The 26,336-nt window shown below is 38.9% G+C and overlaps 1 protein-coding gene and 1 long non-coding RNA gene across 7 annotated transcripts in view; both read left to right on the plus strand.

The window, feature by feature from the left end:
• Window positions 1–15,776, plus strand: part of LOC309665581 — a 138,971-nt gene extending 123,195 nt beyond the window's left edge. Inside the window, exons 3-4 of one of the 2 annotated variants that reach the window (XR_014266538.1) lie at window positions 584–11,858; window positions 11,920–15,776. This is a non-coding gene — a long non-coding RNA (uncharacterized lncRNA). Of the gene's footprint in view, window positions 1–583; window positions 11,878–11,919 lie in introns of those variants that run through there. The other variant, XR_014266539.1, reaches the window with a different exon arrangement.
• Window positions 15,777–23,626: 7,850 nt separating this feature from the next.
• The window catches only part of PALS2 (protein associated with LIN7 2, MAGUK p55 family member), a 111,172-nt gene continuing 108,462 nt past the window's right edge, over window positions 23,627–26,336 (plus strand). For 2 of the 5 annotated variants that reach the window (XM_082471916.1, XM_082471910.1), the window contains exon 1: window positions 26,126–26,247. The gene's annotated coding sequence lies outside the window, so the exon portion shown is untranslated. Of the gene's footprint in view, window positions 23,739–25,966; window positions 26,252–26,336 lie in introns of those variants that run through there. The other 3 variants (XM_082471911.1, XM_082471913.1, XM_082471915.1) reach the window with 3 other exon arrangements.

The raw sequence follows: 26,336 nt of genomic DNA on the forward strand, positions 1-26,336 counted from the left end.
GGATGTCAAGGTGCTCTTCTGCTGCAAAAAAATGTTGTTTAGGTATATCATGCTACTGACTTGACACCAGTTTGTAATTTTAAGCGAAGAGTTTTTCCTCACCTATTTCAGTCCCAAGAAATGGAGTCATTTTAAAATGATGGGAAGAAGAGATAGAATGTGATAGCCTTGCTTATATAAATATAGCCCTGAAAGATTCGAGCATTTAGAGTTGTTTTGCCCAGAAACCACTAGAGCTATCTTTACCAACACCTAAGTCATTAGAAATGAAACGCATTCTAGATCAAGCCTGAACTGGCAGAATTGCCCCCACTTGTTTCTATTTTCAAGTTATCTGGGCTGATCTAAAGTTTAAATACTTTTCAAGCTTAATTAGATGAAACACTTAAGTTATACAAGCATTTAATACTGAGTTGGAAATTGAAAAACAGATACTATGAAATCCCTAGGTAAAAAGAAAAATCAAGCAACATCTGCAAGTCCCATTTCTCTATCACTTGGGACGGATGTGTTTATACAGATCCAAATCTTTAAATAACCAAATGCCTCTGAAAGGATTTTTTTTTTTTAACTTTTTGCACAGTATTGCTGATCTGTGGAAAGGCCTGAAGATCCTCACACAGCTGTTGTCAAAGGATGATTTGCGAAGGCGTCAGGAGGAGGTAGTACTCACCACAGGTGTTCCGATTATCGCTTCTTAGAATTCGCAAACTCTGGGAAGGTAGGAGAGCACCTAACTCATGGGGCTGTGCCAGCATCCAAAGAGTGCTTGCTATTTTGGTGTGAGTTTTATAGGGATCCACTTACGAAGATTTTTCTCCCTGACATTTAGCAGAGCTGTTTTATAGTCATGAGAAAGGAGAGTGATTTTAATAAATTATGGGGAAATTATAGCACAGCGCCTTACACTCACTCAACGCACATTGCTGAATGAATACATGAGAGCACCTCTCCCTCCCAATAAAGCATAAGAAACAGAATTTGAAAACTGTAAGAAGCGTTAAAGATCATCTATCTTGGCATCCCATGGCACCCACAGATACCCAGTTTTACAGATGAATAAACTGAGACCCGGGGACTTTAAATAATTTGCCCAAGGTCATTCAGTTAGTTTAGTAGTGAGAACAAGAGATGCCAAACAAATAAGAGGATATTCATTTATTTGCTCGCTCACCAGGGAGTCTGCTAACTTATTTACTTTTATAGATCATTAGGGCCTTCCTTTAGCCTGCACATTATAGGTACTCAATAAAGTCCATGAAATTCATTCATTCATTGTTTATTCACTCATTTGTTCACTCATTCAGATAATCTTTATCTGAACACCTACTCTGTGCCAGGTATCAGGTATATGATCATTTGGATCATTCTCTCCTTCAAAAAAAATATACTAGAATCAAATACATATTTTCATTTTTTGAGTAAGAATTAATATTCCTATGTCAAATCATATCATTAGCCTGTCTAGTACTACACTCTGCCCCCAGCAGGATCTTCTAGCTGGGATTCTTGTAAGAAAGTTGAATCTCCCCATCCCAAAGCTTATTTAGCCCATTATGCAAGGCTGCACACAACCATGAGGTCCTCGACTGACTTACTACCACAGGCTGTGGGTTAATGCTCTGGTTCATGAGATTTGACTACCCTTGTTATGGTGGTTTATATAACCACAGATGTTCCCTGGTAACTGCAGAAGAATCCAGCTCATTCAAAATTGCGATAATGTTAATTCCATGAACAGCTCACTAAATTCCATGGTAAGCATAAAATAGAATGTTTCTGTTTACTATTGTTATTTACGGCATGTGCCCTTGGATGTCATTACTTTTTTCTTTTATCCATCTTCCCTTTTTAATTTGATAAATATTCATCCCTGTCCAGTTTCCACCTTTCAAAGATCAGATAGCCTAATTTAACACTTTATCGTCATACATATTCTTGCTTATAATAACACAGTTTTTATTTCAAACATTACTAAATACTTTTCATTTGGCATTGTAGCATTTCATACTGCATCCTTGTGAGATTACCACAAGCAAAGAGGTTTTATACTTCTTCGCCCTGAGTCATATGGTTCATTTAGGTTAACTTGCTATATCAAAGATAGCTTAAAAAATTCTAAAAAAGAATTCTATGTCTGTCAAGATGACATTAATCACTACACTTTTATTCCCTGTTAACCAGCAGTTCCCAAACTCATGAGAATCACCTAGAGGGCTTGTTAAAACACAGATTGTTAAGTGGAAGCCACCCAGTGTCCATTGATGGATGAATGGATAAACAAAATGTGGTACACCCATACAGTGGAATATTATTCAGCCTTAAAAAGGAAGGAAATTCTGACACATACTACAACATGGATAAACGTTGAGGAAATTATGCTAAGTTAAATAAGCCAGTCACAAAAAGACAAATACTGTATGATTCACTTATTTGAGGTACCTGGAGTAATCCAATTCACAGAGACAGAAAGTAGGATGGTGGTTGCCAGGGGCTAAGGGGAAGTGAAATGGAAAGTTGTTGTTTAATGAGTATAGAGCTTCTGTTTTGCAAGATGAAAAGAGTTCTGGAAATGGATGGTGGTGATGGTTGCACAACAACGTGAATGTATTTAACACTAGTGAATGGTACACTTAAAAATGGTTAAGATGGTAAATTTAATATTATGCATATTTTATCCCAGTTAAAACACACACACACACACAGTCCCAGATTGCCAGACTTTTGCAGAGATACTCATATCGTAGGTTCAAGGTGGGGCCTGAGAATCTGAATTTCTAACAAATTCTCAGGTGATTCTGATGCTACTGGTTTGGGGTCTATAACCTGAGAACTGCTGAGAGACACAAAGTTAGTGACAGCTCTAGAAGTTCTATATAAAAAGGGTTTATGGGTAATAATCTGTTGTAAGAAAGATGAGGGGATTTGCCTTTCCAGTTTTCATAGTGAGCACACTGCCTTCAGATTGCATGTTTATTTGGAGAAGCTTTAACGGGAGAGCTGAAGAAAATGAAACCAGCTGCCCACATCTCTGAGCCACCTCTTGGTGACACAGCTGTACCTAGCTAATTGCTCAGGTCATCTCATAAATCCTAAGTGTAAAGGGGAAAATTAAAGAACTTGACATTTTTGCACTTAACAGATACAATCTCTTTCTTTAATTTTACAGTTTTTCTTTTAAATTGGAAAAGAGCAAGTAGGCATTTTTTAAAAGAAGAGAGGAAAATATGAAACATTAATCAAATGAAGAGCTATATGTTGAGTACCTGGGCAAATTAAGCGTGAAGCAATGTGATAAGCTCTATTGAATTAAAATTCATAATACTCCCTGGGGTGTGCTAGGACAGCAGTCTCATCAACTGCTGTAGAAAGTGTATACCACAAATACCCTGGAAAGATTTGACCATATATGTCGAATATCCATATCTTTCCACCCAGTGATCCCACTTACAGAAATATATCCTAAAGAAATAAAAATGTAGAATATCAGAATACTTACCACAACATACCACTTGTGGGAGTATAAAATATCATAATCCTGATGGAAGGAAATTTGGCAATATCTAACAAAACTACATATGCATTTACCTTTGACACAGCAAGTTCTAAGTCCTATCTCAAAGGTACAGCAGCAAAAATATGAAAAGACATATGCACAACACAAGCCTATTAATTTCAGTATATTTATAACAGGAAATGTTTGGAAACAACCTAACTGTCCATCAATGGGGGACTGATTAAAGAAACTAAGGAACATTCACACAATTGAATACTATGCAGAAGTAAAAAGAAATGAGGACTGTCTTGATATAGTATATTACATGGGGATCTCCAGGATATATAACATAAGTGAAAAAAATAATGTGCAAAACAAAAACAGAGTGCTACCCTTTGTGAGATAAAGGGGTGTGTGTATGTATATTTCCCCCTTTTTTGCAAAAATTAATAGAAGAATAAACCAAACACTAGTACAAATGATTAGTCATCAGGGAAAAACAAAAGTACAGTGGGATACCTACAAGAACAGATAATATTACTAAGACAGAAATTATCAGTGTTGGCAAAGATGAAGAACAAATAGAACTCATACACTGCTGGATGAAGTGTAAATTGGAACATCTACTTTTAGAAATTCTTTGGCAATATATACGAAAGCCTGAACACACACATACCACATGACCCAGGAATTCTACTCTTGGGAATGTACCCACCAGAAATACATATGTGCACTAAGGTGCATATATAGTATACCATAATTTATTTATCCATTTTGCTGTTGATGGAGAAAAGGGTTTCTAGTTTTTAGCTTTAACAAATAATGCTTCTTGAACATTCTTGTATGTGTCTTTTAATATAATAGAATACGTTAGCAGCAATGAAAAAGTGAATACTTCTACTGCACACAGCAACATGGATGGATCTCATAAATAAATATATTGTTGCATTATCTTATTTATATATAGTTCTACATATGGCAAAACTAACCTAGTATCTGAAGTCAGGAGAGTGGTCATCTCTGGAGGGAAGAGTGGCATAGGAGTGGAAAGGGCATAAGGGCAATTTCTGGGGTGCTAGAAATATTCTACAAAGTGGGTGCATGGGTATATTCAGTTTATGAAAAATCATCAAGCTGTATGATCATGATGTGAATATTTCACTGTATGTATAGTACACTTTTTAAATGGTTTAAAAGCATAAAATTATTAAATCTAAAGGGAGGGAGGAAGCAGGGTGGAGGAGACGGCTGGAAAGCAAGACCTTTCTGAACCTATCTTGTATAGTTTTGCCTTTGGAATCATGGACATGCTTTACATATTCAAAAAATAAATTCAATGAAATAAGAAAAATGTATAGATGCATGTATTAAACGGAGGTAATTAAAACTATGTTTTCTCAGATGTTAAATAAATTCTGAGATAGATATAGATATAGATAGATGATAGATGTAAATAGATATAGATATATTTTTAAGGAGTACTCTATAGCAAGCTATTCTTTCAGGATTTAACATAAGTCTGAAAATGGACAAAGCCAAGTCCTCTGAAATGCTAGAATGATTATTCTAGATTTGGTCTAACAGCTTGGAAAAAAAGTGATGAATGTTAAAAGCTCAAAAGCTCAAGCTGTAGGGAAACAAAGAAGGAAGATAGAAAAACGAACAGCTGGAAAAGCACTGGTTACTATCCAAAACAAAGAGATGTACTGCGGTTAGGCACATACTAACCTAATGGCCTTTGGAATTGACAAAAATGTGTTTGAGAAGCTGTAACATCAAGGCAGGTGGCTCTGTGAGCTAAGCAGTAAACTAAACGCCCAGACAGAGCCCCCATTCGCTTGGCCTTGGCTGAGTCAGTTCAGAACATTTAATACTGACAGCTGCAGAACTGTGCAAAATGGTGAGTAAAAAACAAACAAACAAAATGGTCAAGTGGTTCATAACTTTTTTATTATGAACTTTAGCAGCTCCTTCCAACTACTTCATGCCCAAGACTTTCCCAAATGGTCCTAAGCTAATGGAGGTGGGAGGATAATTGGAAGAAGCCTAGAATCCTCATCTTGGGGAGAGGCAAGAAATTTAATTGTGTATGCAATAAGCAATCTGATTTTAATCTGTAAAGAATTCTGACCCCCAGTGGATCTTATGCTATGATGGGGTCAGAAGTTTGAACATCTTTCTAGTTTGGGGGTTCACATATAGCTCTGCACCTTACTAATTTTGTGACCTCAGCCATCTCTTTAATCTTTTTGGACTTCAACTTTCCTCATCTGTAAAATGATAAGGAACCCTGTTGGGTTGTTCTAAGATTAGCTCAGATAAGTACATGATGTATTTAGCACAGTGTAAGCATTTAAAACCAGCTAACATTACCATGCTACCACACTCTATCTTTTCCTCATGCATTACTAACTAGAAAAAAAGTGAGTGGAATGGATTAACATTTATTCACCACCTATTATGTGCTAGATGCCTCACTAAGCATTTAAATAGTATAGTATAATTTTTATTTATTTTATTTAATCTTTGCAAAACTCTCATGAGGTTACAAATAAGGTAATGATGTTCACAGCTCCTATGTGGCAGCACAAGGATTTGAGTCCATAGTTCTCTGACTCCAGAAATTACTTCTCTGTGTCTACAAGAAAGTAATCATCAGGATGAAAAGAGAACCATATCGGGGGATAGTCTGTGACTGTCAGGAAAGCATTGATTAGTCATTCATAAAATAGCTCAAACACACACCAAGAATTAAGCAAAGGGCTTACTCCCTCTTAGAATAGATAGAGACAGTTCTCTTTGGAAGATGGAGGCGGGCTGAACTGACAAAGTGTGGGCAAGTTGAAGTTGGTGACCTACAGAACAGTGCCTGGTACAATAAGTGAGTGAATGAGGACATTTAATATGGAGAAAAGGTTCCTCGGTCACTATACGTCCTCTGGATGAAGCTGAGGTCAGAATTTAGGGGGCCAGGGAAAACAAGAGGACTTAGACCAATGAACATATATTCTTATCCAAAGCCAGGGATCATAGAATAAAGTATTAAAATTGTCCTGAAAAATCCAAGCAAGACTAACAGTTGCTGTAATTATAAGAAGTAGGTGAGCTCATGTTGATTTTGAGAGCTCAAGGCTGGACAGAGGTCATAGGTGGAGGAGGAGAATATGAGTAAGACATAGACCAAGGAAGTTCAGACTGGGCAATGGAATGAACAGAGAGGGAGGAAAATATAGACCAAGCAGGAAAGCACAATTAGTTTTTATCTATGGATCCCAGGACAGTGGCTGTTGGCCTATAACTCTGGTTTTAGGTAATTAATGTAATAAGAGTAGGCATTGTTTCATGAAACTTTCAATGTATGTTCTGGGTCACATTATAAAATGTATTTTTTACTATGGACCATGACATCTCCTGCTTTAGGGAATTTGGGACCTACTTGAAAATTATACTCCTGTTAATGGTAGTTAGGGAAATAAGCTACGACTGTTGATTAGGAAAGACCCATGGTCCAGATATGCCTCAAGGGGCAGCCTTACCTTGATAAAATCACCACGTTCCAAGGTCTGTTTCACCATTCCATGGGCAAAGGAATTTGATTGTGCTGCCCATGAAGTGATGTCCAGTATCTTAGGACTGACTCATGTATTAATATGCAAAGAGAAATATGGCTACATGAAGCTATTTTGATTATCCCCTCCTGGTGGGAAAAATCTGCCTGGGTAGTTAGTTACATGAGAATGTGGCTTGGTGCACATTGAATCAGAGTAACAGTAATTAGATTGATCATGTAAGTGGTAGTGATATCTGGGTGTGAAAACTCTCTCTGGTAATAATAATTAATAACAGCTAGCATTTATTGAGAGCTTACTGCATGTCAGACATTGTACTCAATACTTTATATCTCATTTAATCCTCACCCTGAGATTTTTCACTGAGGAGATACACCTGCCAAGCAGATGGCATGTTGATGTCAATTAGTCAACCTACCCTTCTTCTGAACACCTGCTAACAAATTGTCGCTTTGACTCCACCTTACCAGACTGCTAATCTTGCTTGCTAACACTGTTCCCACACTTGCCTAAACAACACTCCTGAAGTCCCTGCAAGGAGCACCAGCCGGGTACACAAGCCCTAGAATAACATGGAGAATTTTCCAGAGAATCAATCTTCCTTGATGGTAAACAATTTCAAATATTTTATATGAAACAAACTGGGTATATTATGAAGCACAATACAAAATTTGAATGAATTGTAATTTCATCCTTAAAGTAAAAATCTTGAGATCTCTCTTTTAGGGTACTTGTTGGAAAAGTTTTAAAATCAGAGTCCAAGGGTAGCACAAAGCAGCTGAATGGGCCTAAATTTCCTGAATTATAATCACATATTTGCCACATTTCCTACTGCACTGCCCAGCTCACCTTGACTGAATTGGGTGGTTTAAATTTCATGAGCCCCATATTGACAATTAGCTCTTAGGTTCTGTCTATAGGTAGCTAATTTTATCCAGTAACATTTTTTTCAAAATTAGAATGTATTTTCTTTCTCTGACTTAAAAAGGAACACAAATTTATCGTAGAAAGTTTTGAAGATATAGAGCCACATAAAGAACAAATCTTTAAGCACCTTAAACTCACCAATATGAAGGAAATAAGATTGTTAACATTTTAACAAACAAATAGTTTTGAGTATCTGCTATGTGTCCAGCAACTATTGTAAACTTTGGGGCTACACTGTGAATTAGACAAAGTCCTTGCCTTCAAAGACACTCTACTTCATCATTCTTGTAGATATAGATGATAGAGATAGAGATATAGAAATATACAAATATATTTTTATAAGGCTGGGATACTACTCACATTCTTTTATTAGGTGATTTTTTATTTAACAGTATGTTATAAACATGATTTTATTTTATTACACTTTCATCTACACCATAGTTGTTAAAAGCTGCCCAGTAACTAGGGACACAAAATTTATTGTCTAATAAACCTCCAACTTATTGTTAGATTTTAGGTTGTTTTCCATTTTTCTTTCTTATAAATATACAAAGATGAATATTTTTACAGACAAATTTTTGTGTATATCTATGATTATTTCCATTGGATGAATTCTTTTCAGATCAACATGATCTTCTTTTTGGGTCAAAGATCATACATGTTTTCATGACTTTTAATGCATTATCAGAAAGAGTTATACCAGCCTATATGTTCAAAAGCAGTTTATGATAATGTCTGTTTTCTCATACCTCAACATTATGTATTTATTATTAAAATTTTTAAACCAATTTGTAGGTGAAAATTGGTTTCTTGTTTTAATATATATATTTTTTAAATTTCTCATGAGATAAAAAACTCATTGGCTTCTGCAGTTCATCTTTTGTGAATTGCCTTCTCATGTCTATGCTTTGGCCATTTTTTTATTGGGGGTGGCTATCGTTTTTCCTCTCTTATTTGTAAGGGTTTTCCCTTTTAAATAAAGTATATAATGACTTTTTGTCTGCCACGTATGGTACAGCTATTTTTCAGTTTATAACTTGCATTTTAATTTATTTACTGAGTTTTGACGTTGAAGAGTTTTAAAATTTTATGTGGTCAATAATTTCATTTTATAACTTCTGGTTTGTAGCTTAGAAAGGCCTCTCCCACCTCAACACCTACTACCTTTTTAATTCTTTCTAATTCCAAAGGATAACATCACAAAATGTGTTGGACACATTCTGAATATCTCTCAGATTTGAGGGAAGAAATATGATCCTTCAATTTTCAGGAAAAAAAACTGGGGGGAAAGAAGGGTCATAGAGAGAGAAGAGGGGTAGGTAGTGCTTTGAGACATGCATGTTACTGTACCCTTTTCTTCCCAGAAAGGAACTAGACTGTAATCCAGTGGTCTTGGGTAGGGCCCAAGAATTTGCATTTCTAACAAGTTCCAAGATGAGGCTCATGGCTGCTCTAGTCTATAACAATAGGTGAGAACACTGGAATTCCTTAATATAACAACCAATTTGAATTGATTTACTTCATCCTTTTTCTAATCTAATAACTTTCACTAATATGAGACAATAAGATAAATTGAAGAGTGTGAGCAAATTTTCTCTAGTGTACCTGTCCCCACTCAGCAGTCCCCACTAAAGACCTGGCCAAATGAGAAAGACTGTGTCCAGACACTGAGTTTCCAGAAGGTCTCCATGGCTCCCTGAACACCTGAGATTCTCCTGAGGTCACTGGCCCACATCTGGTTCTGACTGAGCACTGGGAGAGGGTCCGTTCTTTTCTGCTTCGGTAACTACTTTGTAAAAATCTCTGTGGTGAATGGGATGTCAAACTCTTCTCTGAGCTACAAAGTGGGTTTTTTTCCTTTTTAAGTAGCAAACCAAATTTCCATTTCTGAGATTTATATTTGTTTTAAAACAAAAATATTATGCAAGTCAGACCTCAAAGCCAGCTAATACCACCATGCCTCTCATCCTCATCATCCTTGTATAAATGCAAGCTCCCGAGGGCTTAATCTTCAATCCTCCCTTCTCTGTGCTTCCTCTCCAAAGACTGCTTTGCCAGGGCTGCTCACTTTCCCCGTCATTTCCACTATGTTTTTCTGAAATCCCTTGTTCTACCCCCAGATAAGCTCTTCTACATCCTTCCACGTTTTTCCCACAGCTGGGAGTCATCCCAGACCCTTTCCTCATTCCCCACATCCAGACACAAAATCTAGAAGACCATGTCATCGCAACATCTCTCAAACCTGTCCATTCTTCTAATCCCTGTTGTTATTGCCTTAATTCAAACCCTTAGGATCTGTCCCCTGGAAAGGCTGCGTGGTACGGAAATGAATACACAAATGATTTGGTATCAGAGAGACTTGTTCTTGACTCACATCCACTGCTTATTAACGGCCTGACACTGGAACAATAACTTGACATTTCTGAGGCTTCTTCCTCTTTAAAATGGGAATCGGCTCCATCTCGCAGGCATGCCTTGTGGGTTAATAAGATAGCGTATGTGAGAGGCTTAACAGGCTGCTCCACCCACTAGGTCTTCAACAAATATGGGTTTCCTTCCCTACTCAATCTTTAGTTCTTTGATTTTGATCAGTGTTTGCTCATGGGTCCCCTGTTCTCCAAAAGAACATCCACACTATCACCAGAGAAGCCTTTCTGAACCAGAAATCTGATTTTTTTTTTTAAAAGCAATTAAGGTCTTAGCATTGCTGGCAGGACAAAGCCACAGCAGAGGTGCTCCAGGCACTGTCCTCCGTCTGCCTTTACAGGGCTCATCTCCTTTGTTTCCCCCTATAGATGCTTCCTGAAGTATGCACACGCCTCGTAACACACCCAGCAGCTTCATGCCTTCCTGACTTCCCAAGTCTGGTCCCCATGGCAAGTATCCTTCTCTTTCCCCAACCCTGTTCACCTGACAGCTCCTTGCTATTTATTCCTTAAGCCCCACCTTAAGCATCTTAAGAAATTTTCTCTGAATTATTTACATAATTGATCTTACCTCCTTTTTTTAAATCACTACTATACTTCATATAAAACGTGATTACACCCTTTATAACATGGTAGTATGTTAATTATTTGTATGTCCATTTTTCTTCCAGACTCTGAGGTCATTGAGAATTGAGATCACATACTAGGTATCTTTACAGAGCCAACACCTAACAAATAGAACCATTAACTTCAACTCTTCTAGACCTCCTCACACTTTATATTGCATATATTAAAATGAACTCACATCACACAATTAATATAACTCTTTTGCTCTGATATTTTGCAAGGACTTTATAATTTTGCTTTTAAAATTATTTAGCTACAAATGAGTGGTTAATTCTCAAAGGGCAATGATTTCTAGGCAATCATTAAGCATAATCATAATTCTCCCAATGTGGGAAATCTGACCTAGAAATTACTTTTAAATATAATGAAATACTAAATTAACAATAACATTTTGCAGATATTTAATAACTTATTTTACATTTTGTCATGTTTTTTCTTTTCATTTTTTTGGAACCAGTAGTGAACTTTTTCAGATCTCAAATATTTCCATACCGCTGAAAAGTTTGTGGGCCAAAAGGACTCTTCTTATGGTATGTAATCAACACAGTACTTCTGCCAATACATACTAGGTATTAAATAAAGAATAAGTATTTTGGTGAATTAATAAATAGCTCTGTGGCCTTTTTTATTTTTTGCTACCATTTAGTTAGCCTTTGCCATGTGCCTGGCCCGGTGCTGTTATTTATATATATATTAACTCAATTGATGCTCACCATTATCTCCATTTTTATAGATGGAAGCACCTGATCCCTAAGGATATCAAGGAACTTATCTACTCGGTGCATTGATGGCAGAGCCAGGATTCACTCTAAGGCCATGTCTCAACCACTACACTATATCATGTTTAAAAATTAGAGTACTACATCACTCTAAGGCCATGTCTCAACCACTACACTATATCACCTAAGGTCATGTCTCAACCACTATACTATATCAATCTGACTTACAGCTTCCTTGCCCATAAACTAAAGATAATTATATATTTCTCAAAATACACATATATTTTGAAAATGAAATGAAAGCGACTAGCATAGTACTTAGAACATAGTTACTATACAATAAATAATTTAAATAGTTTGCTAGGGACTGAAAATAATTCTCTTATGCTGAGATAACAGTAGGTGTGCTCAGAACTCCTATTATGTGCTCCCATAGCAGCTGGACTTTTCCTAAGGAGCACCTGTGTTGAATCTAATATATTTGCTTGTTTAATTGTCTCCCTGTCTAGACTATGAGCTCCATGAGGACAAGAACCACGCCTTCTTAGTCACCTTCATACTCAAGTTCCCAGCATATTATCTGACAGAAATATTAGCTACTTGAAATAAATATTAGTTGAATTGGTTAAGTTAGTAAGCACCTACTTGGTGCAAATAACTACCAGGAAAGGAGTAGAAATCAAGTCTTTTGCCAACAAGTAGCCTATACTCTAGTTGGGTTAAAAAAAAATCATAGCACAGTATTTTCAAAGCAATATGTACTCATAATTTGTATAGTAGCATCTCATAAGACCTCGCTGCTTTTTCTATTCATAGAATTCCATAAAGGATATAATATGAAAAACATTGTCATAATTCTGCTAATATTTTCTTTTAGCATACTATCATTAAGATGTAAGAAGAGAACAAAAACACATCAAGCCCATAATGATATGCAAATGATATTGATCTAATCAGTCATGTTTGCTGTCATAAAGAAGTCCACATGATTACAAAATATTTCACATATTGTGTGAACATTATTATAGACTACATCATCATCATTAAACACCCATTTGTGTGAGGCACCCTGCTAGGTACCATGTAAAATGCTTTAATTAAACAAGTACAATCTCTATACTTTGAGAATCAAGTTCACTCAAATAATCCTCTATTAAAAAAAGTTCTCTGATACTTTTAAAGTATTAAATTTAAGGAATAATTTAAGCAACTGGATCCTATTTTATTGACACTTTCATTAATTTTCATAAATTATCAAGTGTACAAGGTAAATCCTAAAGAATATGGATTCAATCAAGCTTTCATTTGTTATTTATTAATTTAAACTAGATCTGGTTATTTATATTTATACTGATTTTTATATAGTCTTTATATATGAGGACTCAAGACTTTGTCATGGCTTTCAATTTCATTTCTAAATTTATCATTTGATTTTCAACTTATTTTATGGCATCCTTTTCTCCAAATAATGTCTTGCAGTCACAGTTTTTAGTCTTTTGGTACAGTTTCTGTCTTGCTATAATGGTGTATTTTATTTTCATTCCTTATATGGTTTAATCTTTTAGATTTAAATCTTCAGTTCATCTGGAATTTATTTTTTGGAAGGTATTTTTTAAATGTTTTGCCAATTATCTTCACACCATTTTTTTCAAACTTTATCAATTATAAGTAATAACTTTTGCATTCCCAAATTTCTATATATACGTGTATCTATTTCTTGACTCTTGGTTCCATTCATCTATCTATTCTTTCTCCAATGCTGTATGTTTAAATTACCATGGTCTTATATCTCAGTTTCTGGTATGACACATTTTTGTTGCTATCATGAATAGGATATGCCTTTTTCAGTTTAATTTTCTATCTTGTTATTATGTCTGTGGAAAACCAATTGCGTTTTATAAGTTTTGATCAGATTTGACTATCTTTCAAGTCTTTCCTTTTAGTTCTGTTAGCTCTTTTAGTTGATTATCTTTGGTCATTTAAAGAGACAATTTCATCATCTGTAAATAATGATAACTTTGTGTCTCTCTTCCTGTATTAATACCAGATCTCTTTTCTTTTTTTTTCTCATTGCACTGGCTAGAACTTCCAGATAAATGTTTGACAATAGTAGATACAATGAAAAATTTATCTTTTTTGAGAGGAAAGATAATCTAATTAAGAGCATTCTTAGCTCTTAATTATGAACTAAAGATGATTAGCAAATGGCCATGTGCTCTTCTACAACTATTGTGAAAATAATAGTAGTCATAATACTCTCTAATACATAATACTCTCTTCTCTGAGCAAGCAACTGTATCAGGCATTTCATAGGTTTAATTCATAATCCTTAAAACATCCTGCAAGTTAGGCCTATTACACCCATTTTGCAGAAGAGGAAAGGAAAGTTCTCATCTACTGAATAACTTACCCAAGGTTACCCAGCTCATAAGTAGTGAATTCAGAAATATAACCTAGAGCTTTCTGATTCTCATCTCTTCTTTTGTACCATATTATCTGCATTATATAAATAGCATAATGACTTAATTCTGAAATATGTAAATGGAAATATTTGATTGGGCAATTGGTGTAGGTTGCAATGATACACTTCAATATATTTTAAGTATTCAACTTGTGAGAATTATATATGGACTTAGAATGAGATAAATTATAATCATCACTTCTTAGTTTTAAAAAAATTGAAATGAGCTAATCTGATAAGTGTTAAGTACACACAATTAGTCAGTATCTTCATAATTATTTACCTAACTGTACCATATAAGCATATATTGATTGTATTGTGGCTTAACATTTAATAGATGCATAACTTCTCCCACAAACAGATTATGTATGTCAGAACTCTTGATAGAAACCCAACTCAAAAAGTGTCTCATGAATTTATGTAACCAGAAACACCCAGAAGTAAGGCTGACCTCAGGCATGACTAAATCTTCCTTTTCTGAGTTTCTCCAAGTGTTGATTTGAGGAAAGAAAAAAAATTATCTTTCTCTTTGCTGTAATATATTTTTTTAAAAATCCAAAATTTTCTTGATTTAGGTAATATGCCTACTTCTTGGACCAATCACTGAAAGGATGAAGTCCTCTGATCGGCCAGGCTTGGGTCACATGGCCACTCCTATGATTTGAGAGTGTGGGAAGCGTACCATGATTAGCAGCCCCACCAGAATCCAGTGCAATGAGTAGTGAGGGAGACATTTTCCCAAAGGAAGAGAGGGGAAGGAATACTGGTTAGATAAAAATAATAGGCATCCATCATCAATTGTAAGCTCTTCTAAGTCAACCAAGTCTCTTTCATCTAGTTGTATTCCCTCACAGCAACATGCAAAGTGGTTATCCATGTAGATAGAAGACATTCATACAATGTAAATACAGACAGACAAAATACACATACAAATAATTGAATAGATTCAGAGTCAGCCATGAACCTCCGTTGAAACAATTGCATTAGCATATGACTTGATTATGTTTTCTCCCTAAGGTAAAGAAACATATGATGTATGAATCAAAGCCTTTCCTGTGTCACCTGGTGGGTTCTCTGAAAGGTGGACTCTGAGACAGTTCAGTGTGTTCAGTACAGTAGGTATACTTGGATGAACACCTGTGAAAGGAAGGCAAGTAAGATTTGGCAGGGGGAGAAATCAATATGGGACACAGGCCTGAATAACAGCCTCAGCTGTCCCCATGGGGGACTCTGGAGCTAAAATGGCCTCTCAGACTTGCTACGTAGGCTGAAGTGGCTGGGCCTTTACATGCCCCTGCTCCATCTGTCATTTAATGTGGACCAACCTGTGAAGGGCTTGGGGCACATCTTTGGGCATGTGGGTTTTCTGCAGCTGACGTGATCCCCAAAGGACTGACAGCTGGAGTTCTTCTGACAGCTCTCCTGCAGCTGCGGCAACAAGTCTTTCCTTAAAAGCAGATTTGGGGAGTGCATCTCTACAGCCATCATGTTTTCTAAGGAAATTGAAGTTAACTGACAATGAGGAAAAAAACTAGAGTAATAATTTTTGCAAAGCCCAGGACCAGATGGCTTCACAGGTGAATTCTATCAAACATTTAGAGAAGAGCTAACACCTATCCTTCTCAAACTCTTCCAAAATATTGCAGAGGGAGGAACACTCCCAAACTCATTCTACGAGGCCACCATCACCCTGATACCAAAACCAGACAAAGATGTCACAAAGAAAGAAAACTACAGGCCAATATCACTGATGAACATAGATGCAAAAATCCTCAACAAAATACTAGCAAACAGAATCCAACAGCACATTGAAAGGATCATACACCATGATCAAGTGGGGTTTATCCCAGGAATGCAAGGATTCTTCAATATACGCAAATCAATCAATGTGATACATCATATTAACAAACTGAAGGAGAAAAACCATATGATCATCTCAATAGATGCAGAGAAAGCTTTCGACAAAATTCAACACCCATTTATGATAAAAGCCCTGCAGAAAGTAGGCATAGAGGGAACTTTCCTCAACATAATAAAGGCCATATATGACAAACCCACAGCCAACATTGTCCTCAATGGTGAAAAACTGAAACCATTTCCACTAAGATCAGGAACAAGACAAGGTTGCCCACTCTCACCACTATTATTCAACATAGTTTTGGAAGTGTTAGCCACAGCAATCAGAGAAGACAAAGAAATAAAAGGAATCCAAATCGGAAAAGAAGAAGTAAAGCTGTCACTATTTGCAGATGACATGATACTATACATAGAGAATCCTAAAGATGCTACCAGAAAACTCCTAGAGCTCATCAATGAATTTGGTAAAGTAGCAGGATACAAAATTAATGCACAGAAATCTCTTGCATTTCTATACACTAATGACGAAAAATCTGAAAGTGAAATTAAGAAAACACTCCCATTTACCATTGCAACAAAAAGAATAAAATATCTAGGAATAAACCTACCTAAGGAGACAAAAGACCTGTATGCAGAAAATTATAAGACACTGATGAAAGAAATTAAAGATGATACAAATAGATGGAGAGATATACCATGTTCCTGGATTGGAAGAATCAACATTGTGAAAATGACTCTACTACCCAAAGCAATCTACAGATTCAATGCAATCCCTATCAAACTACCACTGGCATTTTTCACAGAACTAGAACAAACAATTTCACAATTTGTATGGAAACACAAAAGACCCCGAATAGCCAAAGCAATCTTGAGAACGAAAAATGGAGCTGGGGGAATCAGGCTCCCTGACTTCAGACTATATTACAAAGCTTCAGTAATCAAGACAGTTTGGTACTGGCACAAAAACAGAAATATAGATCAATGGAACAGGATAGAAAGCCCAGAGATAAACCCACACACATATGGGCACCTTATTTTTGATAAAGGAGGCAAGCATATACAGTGGAGAAAAGACAGCCTCTTCAATAAGTGGTGCTGGGAAAATTGGACAGGTACATGTAAAAGTATGAAAATAGAACACTCCCTGACACCATGCACAAAAATAAACTCAAAATGGATTAAAGACCTAAGTGTAAGGGCAGACACTATCAAACTCTTAGAGGAAAACATAGGCAGAACACTCTATGACATACATCACAGCAAGATTCTTTTTGACCCAGCTCCCAGAGAAATGGAAATAAGAACACAAATAAACAAATGGGACCTAATGAAACTTAAAAGCTTTTGCACAGCAAAGGAAACCATAAACAAGACCAAAAGACAACCATCAGAATGGGAGAAAATATTTGCAAATGAAGCAACTGACAAAGGATTAATCTCCAAGATTTACAAGCAGCTCATGCAGCTCAATAACAAAAAAACGAACAACCCAATCCAAAAATGGGCAGAAGACCTAAATAGACATTTCTCCAAAGAAGATATACAGATGGCCTACAGACACATGAAAGAATGCTCAACATCATTAATCATTAGAGAAATGCAAATCAAAACTACAATGAGATATCATCTCACACCGGTCAGAATGGCCATCATCAAAAAATCTAGAAACAATAAATGCTGGAGAGGGTGTGGAGGAAAGGGAACACTCTTGCACTGTTGGTGGGAATGTAAATTGATACAGCCACTATGGAGAACAGTATGGAGGTTCCTTAAAAAACTACAAATAGAACTACCATACGACCCAGCAATCCCACTACTGGGCATATACCCTGAGAAAACCATAGGTCAAAAAGAGTCATGTACCAAAATGTTCATTGCAGCTCTATTTACAATAGCCAGGACATGGAAGCAACCTAAATGTCCATCGACAGATGAATGGATAAAGAAGATGTGGCACATATATACAATGGAATATTACTCAGCCATAAAAAGAAATGAAATGGAGGTATTTGTAATGAGGTGGATGGAGTTAGAGTCTGTCATACAGAGTGAAGTAAGTCAGAAAGAGAAAAACAAATACAGTATGCTAACACATATATACGGAATCTAAGGGGAAAAAAAAAAAAAAAGGCCATGAAGAACCTAGTGGCAAGACGGGAATAAAGACACAGACCTACTAGAGAATGGACTTGAGGATATGGGGAGGGGGTGGGGTGAGATGTGACAGGGTAAGAGAGTGTCATGGACATACATACACTACCAAATGTAAAATAGATAACTAGTGGGAAGCAGCCGCATAGCACAGGGAGATCAGCTCGGTGCTTTGTGACCACCTAGAGGGATGGGATGGGGAGGGTGGGAGGGAGGGAGATGCAAGAGGGAAGAGAAATGGGAACATATTGTATATGTATAACTGATTCACTTTGTTATAAAGCAGAAGCTAACACACCATTGTAAGGCAATTATACTTCAATAAAGATGTTAAAAAAAAAATAATAATAATTTTTGCAATGCCCTGCTGTAGATAATTTATATAAGTTGTCTTTTAAAAGTCTTTCCTTTACTCTTAATGTTATTCTTTCCTGGTAGGGAAGTGGATTTACACATAGTGAAGCTGAACTGATGCTCTCCATTCCTTTTTCACTTAGTAAGTCCCCGTGCTACAAAACTGTCACTGCAATGTGTTGACAGCTAAATAATGACTGTGTCCTACTAAATGAGTAAAAGAAACTCTTTTCTTACTCTTTTAAAATGTGTTTTTTATTTACTATTTTGTTTATCACTTTTTTATTTCTTGAACGACAAGTTCAGAAAAAATGTGCACTTTTCTATAATATAGTTCTACTGTAACAAAAACTACAAACATAGCTTTTCCACAAATCCTACATTGTTAAAATATGCAGTAAGTTTGAAAATCATGGTGATGAGTCTGAGTTAAATAACATGTTATGGAGAACCCTTAATTGTGGTGACTTGCACTATAATTCATTCCGGTTGAATTGACCTGAGAGTTACAAAGCCCCCTGTGTATGAAGTGTGGGAATGAGCAGGAGCTTTGCACTTGAACTGACTTGAACACTTCATAGTTATGCAGCCTTGGGCAGGTTAATTTAACCGCTCTTCACTTGTTTCCTCATTTGTAAAGTGGCGATGAAAATAATGACTCAAATAGGATATAAAGGACATAAAACACTGTCTGCCACATAGGCATGAGCGCAATAGATAATTGTTATTATTCACTATTATTATCAAAGCAGGATTTTTAAAAGACCTGGTCTTTCATATTTATAAACAGCTGATATTTTAAAGAGGAATGGAGTGCCCTTTACTCCCTACCATGAAGATGGCATCACTTTAGAATGGGCCATCAAGTTCCTGGATTTTTATTTATTTTTTTATTTTTTTATTTTTTATTTTTTTCTTTTTTTTTTAATTTATTTTTGGCTGTGTTGGGTCTTCGTTTCTGTGCGAGGGCCTTCTCTAGTTGCGGCAAGTGGGGGCCACTCTTCATCGCAGTGCGCAGGCCTCTCGCTATCGCGGCCTCTCTTGTTGTGGAGCACAGGCTCCAGACGCGCAGGCTCAGTAATTGTGGCTCATGGGCTTAGTTGCTCCGTGGCATGTGGGATCTTCCCAGACCAGGGCTCGAACCCGTGTCCCCTGCATTGGCAGGCAGATTCTCAACCACTGCGCCACCAGGGAAGCCCTGGATTTTTATTTTTTAACAGACAAAACAGCTTGCCCTGACTATCCCCGACACACACACACACACACACACACACACACACACACACACACACACACACACACACACACACACACACACACACACACACACACACACACACACACACACACACACACACACACACACACACACACACACACACACACACACACACACACCCTCTACTTCATCTTTGTTCCCAGTATCCTGATCATGTTTCATTCATTTGTGTAACAAAAGTGTCTCAGGGGCCTACTATGCACTCTCTTCACTTGGTTTTGCCCTCAAGTCTGCCCTCCAGTATTCTGGAAGAGCATCAGACTCAGAGAGTTTTACCCTTTGCTTCTGTGCTTAATGGCTATTCAGACACTCTTTTTTACTATAATGCCATAAGACTCCTCATAAAGACCTCTGCCTTCCAGGACTTCATGCCTCTCTGCCTATCCAATGAGCCTAAGATACCATATTGACACCATATATATTCACAATCTTTAAATTTTTTTCTGTTTTCATATATTTTAAAATCTACTTTTGATGCCTGAGTAGAACTGCTATTATTTTTTTTAGCTCATATATAAATAGGAGAGGTGGAATCTGGAAGCCAGTTTGAAATGAGACTCCCAAAGGGTTAATTAGATATAGCAGCTGGCTGCTGTCTGTTAAACTCCAGTAGCTCAATTAGGGTCCCTGCCTGAAATCTGATTGCCCTTGGAAGAGCTTCTCAGCCGTAGCTTGTATACAAGAGCAAGAGTTCACTTCTAATTAGCAACATTTTTTTCCACTTAATTATCTTTAATTTTAGAAGTCCACCAACTAACAACTTTATCTGTTTCAATAAATGAGCCCCTACTATGAGTAGTATTTTGCCAAGCATTCCTGTACACAGCACCCTGGATTCTTATCTGCAAGTAAGTAGGAGATGGGGCTGGCAGTTGTGGTGAAAAGAGTGTTAAGATAAATATTCAAAGACAAATGATGCTATTGTGAAGCAGAATAGATAAAGGGCTGTAAGAGATAAAATGTTACAGGAATTCAAATGAAAACAGTTGCCTCTGTTTAAGGTGGAGCAGATAAATCGTAGTGGAAAAGGAGGATGTGAGATGGGCATAAAAGCTTGGATTTGGGCCAGCAGAGATGGGAAAGGCATTCCTGCCAAAACAGAGGGGTGGAAATGTAAAGGTGCAAGATATGACTGATGTGTAATATCCCCACATGGGGGCGGGGGAGTCTTGAAGATTGTTGTGAATGACCTTGTGAATAGAGTCCCATGGGCAGTGAGGAGGCAGGGATGATATGACTGACATCTGGCATTCAGATGCACATGGGACTGGACAAGGAGACTTTCTATAGGGCCAGAGGAAATGAACAAGAGAACCCCCTCCTATGAATGACATTGAAAAGGCAAATTTCAAGAGACCTGGGTGCAGGCTGTATCCGTTAGGGAGAGGGTAAAAGAGGCACAAGGGAAACCTGCAGGAGGGATAGAGCAGGGGGCTAGAAACAATACATTTTATTTTAGACGTTAATTTGAGCTGTGAATGGGTTATCCAGATGGAGATATTCAACAGGAAGTTGAAAACATGCCTCAGGGGAGAGTAGAACTGTAGATACAGATGTGGAAGCACTGAAGATAGAACCCTAAGGGTCCATGAGATTCTTGAGAGAAACAGTGGTCTCTTCTCTGTCTATACTTTCTCCCTCAAAAATCTCTTCCATTCTTAAGTGGAACATTTTCATTTAGGAAGTGGGAGAAGATGACACAAGTTAAGAGAGCAGAGAAGGAATAACCAGAGAAGTAGAAGGCGGTCCTGGGTCGTAAAGTGTCAGGGAAATAGAAGGAAAGGAGAGGTTTAAAAGGTGGAGAGGCTAACCTCCTCAGACACTGCAGAGAAGTTGGATTGCTTGAACACTAAGCAAAGACGCACCCCGCCAGGATTCCATTGTGTCTGGTTAAGACTCCTGACATAGCATTTATCATGTGATAATTTAATTGTTTATTATTCTCCACCATTAGGTAAGGGTAATTTGGTATTGTTAATTATTTTATTACCAGCATTTACCACTGATAAATGAGTGAATGAATGAATAAACACATGAATGAAAATGTCAGTTGTGGCAGCAGTAAAGTGTAGTTTCAGTTGAGAGAGGGGGGTGTGGAAGCCAAACTCCAATGCCTAAAGTAAATGAATGGTGGAAAGGACAGTCAGGGAGATCAACCGAGATATACAGGCTGTTTTTAATTTTTGTAAGAAACAACAACAAGAAAAAAAAACCCAAACATGCAAATTCTTACAACTGTTGGCTTTAATTGTGGTGACTGAAAAAAAATGAACTGCCCTTGTGTCAGGGAATGTTCTTTCTGGTGGGTAGGAGAAAGTGCTGCTAAGAATAACATTCCTGTTTATTTTGAGATTGTCTGTTAACCTAGTGGGACTTCAGAGAGATTTAGATTACAAGTAAGCCTCTGACAGATATCTATGAAAGCTAGATTAAAACAATAATACGCACAATCAACTGTGGTCCAAGGGCTTGTAAATCAGTGCCAGTTGGAATACTCAGAGAATTGGGAACAGTCATCTTTAGGCAGCCAGGTGAGACTAATCTGGGGAAGCTTTAGGAAGGAGATAAATTTAAGTTGTTTTGAAAGGGGACTATTCTAGTCAATTGGCAAAGAGTCTTACAGCACAGGATTAGGTACTTTAATTTGATTACTTGAGGTAATTTGGAGCCACCCCAATATTCTGAAAAGACTTGGTATAAAATGTTGTTTGGAAGATGACTCATTTCAGTAGTTTTTAAATCTGGCTGCATATTAGAATTACCCGGAGAGCTTTGAAAAATCCTGGTGCCTAGGCTATGGGGCAGAACGGTAAAAGATAGAGTTGGGACCCGGCCGTCAGTGGTTTTTTTAATGTTTTTTATTTTCTTTGTTTTGTTTGTTTGTTTAAGTTCTCTGGATGATTCCAATAAGCAGCCCAAAGTGAGAAGTACTGCTCTAAGTGTAGGGAAAACTGCAAGCAAGCAAGAGAGAGACTAGAATTAGAAAGGTTAGCAAGGAGGCTGGAAATTGGTATCTGACCTAGCTTTGTGAACAGAGATAAAAGGGGTGAAGCTAAATAAAGTATTCTGGAGGAAAGCTTGGTTGGACTTTGTGGTACATGTCAGTTGCAATTTTTCACAAAGCTATATTCCAGGAGCACTGCCGATCTTATTAGGATGGATTAGTTGAAAAACAAACAGGTAGGACCTGCTAAGATCTGGGGCTTTTATTATTAGCAAAATTCTCAATTTCTGAAGTGCCAAAGCAACTCAGAAGAGAGAGAGAGAGAAAAATCATATTGAAAGTATAGAAGATTTTGTTTATATTTGAAGGCAGAAATAAAGCCAATGATAGATGCTCTGGAATTAAGAATCAAAATTCAGACTTTAAATTGAGTTACAGTTAGGAGAGATATTGGTCTGTGGCAAAATTATGATCCTTTTAGAGTAACCTTGAAGAAAATGAAAAGCCAAACCATTAAGGACACTAAAAGAAAGATTCCCCATCGTTTTCAATCATAACATTCCACCTTCTTGGAACAAAGAATTTGTAACAGGTGTGGGAAATGGATGGGTAGTGTCTCAGAAATGATGACCTCTCAGAAAGGTGGGCTGGCAAGCAATGATGAGAATTCCAAAGTTCATATTAAATCACTTTAAATTTATTCTGGCATGTCCCACCTTTAAAGTTTAGAGGAAGGGCAGAATGTCATAAAGTGGCACTATTATTTATAAAAGGTAGTGTTTTATAATATATCATATTTGATAAAATATAGGCACTGAAAGAGAAACTTCACTGTCAAGAGCATCCTGAAGACAAGCAATTGAAGGCAGGTGTGGAGCAAAACCATTTTTTTCTGGCTCTGAGGATGAGGCTGAGTCTTACAAGCATGGTAAGTCTCCATGTAATAGCTGTCATTAATTAAAGAACAGACTTGGAACTGTAAATGAAAGATAATTGTTCCTATATTCCTGCTCCCAAATGCTGGGTCCCTGGTACATGCAGGGATAAGGGAGTTGGCTAGGACTGGTCCCAACTGTAAGTCAGGGAGGACTACATGTTGTGATTTGAGGGGCAGAGACTCCCCTATCTCTTCCTCCCCAAAGCTTCCTCAGTAAACTTCATCCTATTTTCAGGGACTGGGGGTGGAGTAGAAGGTTAGTACCTTGCGTCCAGAACACCCTTGAGAAAATAAAAGCGTACTATAAGGGATCAGGAACACACCAGAAATGACACTCATCCCCTCTCCCTCAGAGGAGCTCAGGGCACACCCTGGGTAGGAGGGGGTGTCCTGAGGTTGAGCGTCAGAAGGAAGAAGAGAATCGAAGTTGGCAGGTCTGGGTAGGGTGCAGCAGGGATGAGGTCTCCCGTGGGAAGCTAATGGGTCTGGGAAGCAAGGAGGAGGAAAAGGAACAAAGTTTTGCTGATTCTCTGAGAGGAGAAACCTCATTCTTCCCTTCTGCACCCGCCTCGCCTCACTCTTGGGCATGGGGCACTTGCTACTTCATTTCATCCAGCTGGCCTGACTACAAGGGAGGGGGGGGCTAAACACGTGTCCACAGTTACTCTGTATCCCTTAGTACATTCAGGTGTCCTTAAATGCTTCCAATTTCCCTTCCTCAGGTTTGCTGTTCCAGGAAAGAAGGTTCTAAATTAATAGGCTACAAACTCCCCCTGCATGTTGGTTTGCAAAATTAATGATCCTAACGGAAAAGTAAATTAATCTTTGATGCTTGGTTGAGGCTAAGAGAAAAATCATTGTTTTGGGGGCTGGGCCTTCTTAAACACCTCACCCAAAGCATTCTCTCCCTCCCTTCTGTGCTAACCACACTCACAGAGATTGGGTGGCCGGGGGCCGGCAGGGGGGGCCCGGGGGGGTCGGCGGGGGGCCGGACACAGTACAGCTTGAAACTCCATCTCTGAATCCAAAGGGCCATGTTGCAAACATTTATCAAATGCCTGGTTTGTGCAGAACAGTGCAACTGTGCCCAAGAGAAGCCAGGAAGGGCTGCATAGAGGAAGCCACCTGACGTGACGTTCCTCCCATTTCAAGTTTTACTTGCACTTTCTACATTCACGGTTTGAAAAGACTGCAGTATACATTTTGTAAAATGTAAAGAACACGTCCACAGTTTCTTCAGTTTTCGGAAGAACAGCTTTGCCAAAAGCCCCCATCACAGGTCTGAGGGTTCACAGATCTCTTGGGATTAGGTAGATGTTAAGGGAATCAGAAGTTCTCTCATTGTCTTGCTGTGTTTCTCTAGCCAGAGCCTCTGCTGCATTGCATTGCTCAGTTTCTTTCAACTGAAAAATTAAATCTGCGCTCCTGTCAAAACGCATCATCTGCACACCTGGTCACTCATCCCAGTTCACCAAGCTCTCGGCAGAGTCGAGGTGGAAAGGATGGCAGTCCCCACTTCCGAAGTCTGGGAAGGCCAGATGTTTGGGAGGATCTGAACAACTGGTGCCCTGGGAGTTCCACGGGAGACCCGGTGCTATGAAAAGAGCTAGTGTCCGTCCATTTCCTAGCGTGTGAATCAGCCGGGTTGGGCCTTCGGGAGAAAATTCGTGAAGGACATCGTCAGAGCTATGGAACCTGCCAAATACACACGTCAGAACCAGGGGTGTGAGTGTGAAGGGGGAGGGGGGAGATTTTCAGAGGCTTTTCTTCGAGGTCTATTTATCCTTTGTGCCCCACGACTGGTGGGTTCTTAGAACGTAAACTCTTGGTAAGGGCCGGGAGGAGCCTCTTCCGAAAACGCCCAGGGGAGTATCTTGCTCATCAGTAAATGCTGAATGACAGCGGCAATTTCGGTCTGGAAGACCCGGCGCGGATTGGGTCTGGTGACCCTCTCGCGGGCGCGGCTCGGGGCCAGGACCGGGGAGACCCTGGAGAGGCGGCGGGGCGCTGGCGGCGCATCTGGCCGGGACGCCGCCGTCTGCGGGCGCTCGGAGGGGGCTCCACCTGGTCGCCGCGCCGCGGCCGGAGGGGCGGGGCCCGGCTTCCCCGAGGCGGCGGCGCCTCCTCGCTCCCGAGCGCGCACTCCCCAGCGTCCGGCGCACGCGCGAGGCCGGGAGGGAGCGCGCCCCGGCGGCGGCGGCGGGAGCGGGAGCAGGAGGGGGAGGAGGAGGAGGCGGTGGAGAAGGGCGGCTGAGGGGAGGCTGGCCGCGCGCGCGGTGGTGGCGGCGGCGCCGGCGACCTGAGCCGGGCGGAGTGGAGAGCGACGGAGGGGGCGGAGAGAGAGGGAGGCGGAGGGGAGTGAGAGCCGCATTTCCAGTTCCCAACTACGAGTCCCGAGTTTGTAGATGGGGCTGCTCGGCGGCGCCTGCGGCTGAGGAAGAACAGCGGCGGCGGGAGGAGGGGAGCGACGGCGGCGCGGAGGAAGCCGAGGTGCGAGCCGGTGAGTTGCCGGGGCCCCCACTCTCTCGGGTAACGGTCTCGCCGCGCGCCGAGCCGGCCGGGGGGCGCCCTGTTGCTTGAGGCTTCGCG

This window comes from Balaenoptera physalus (genome assembly GCF_965194825.1).
Source record: "Balaenoptera physalus genome assembly, chromosome: 8".
Classification (NCBI taxonomy): domain Eukaryota; kingdom Metazoa; phylum Chordata; class Mammalia; order Artiodactyla; family Balaenopteridae; genus Balaenoptera; species Balaenoptera physalus.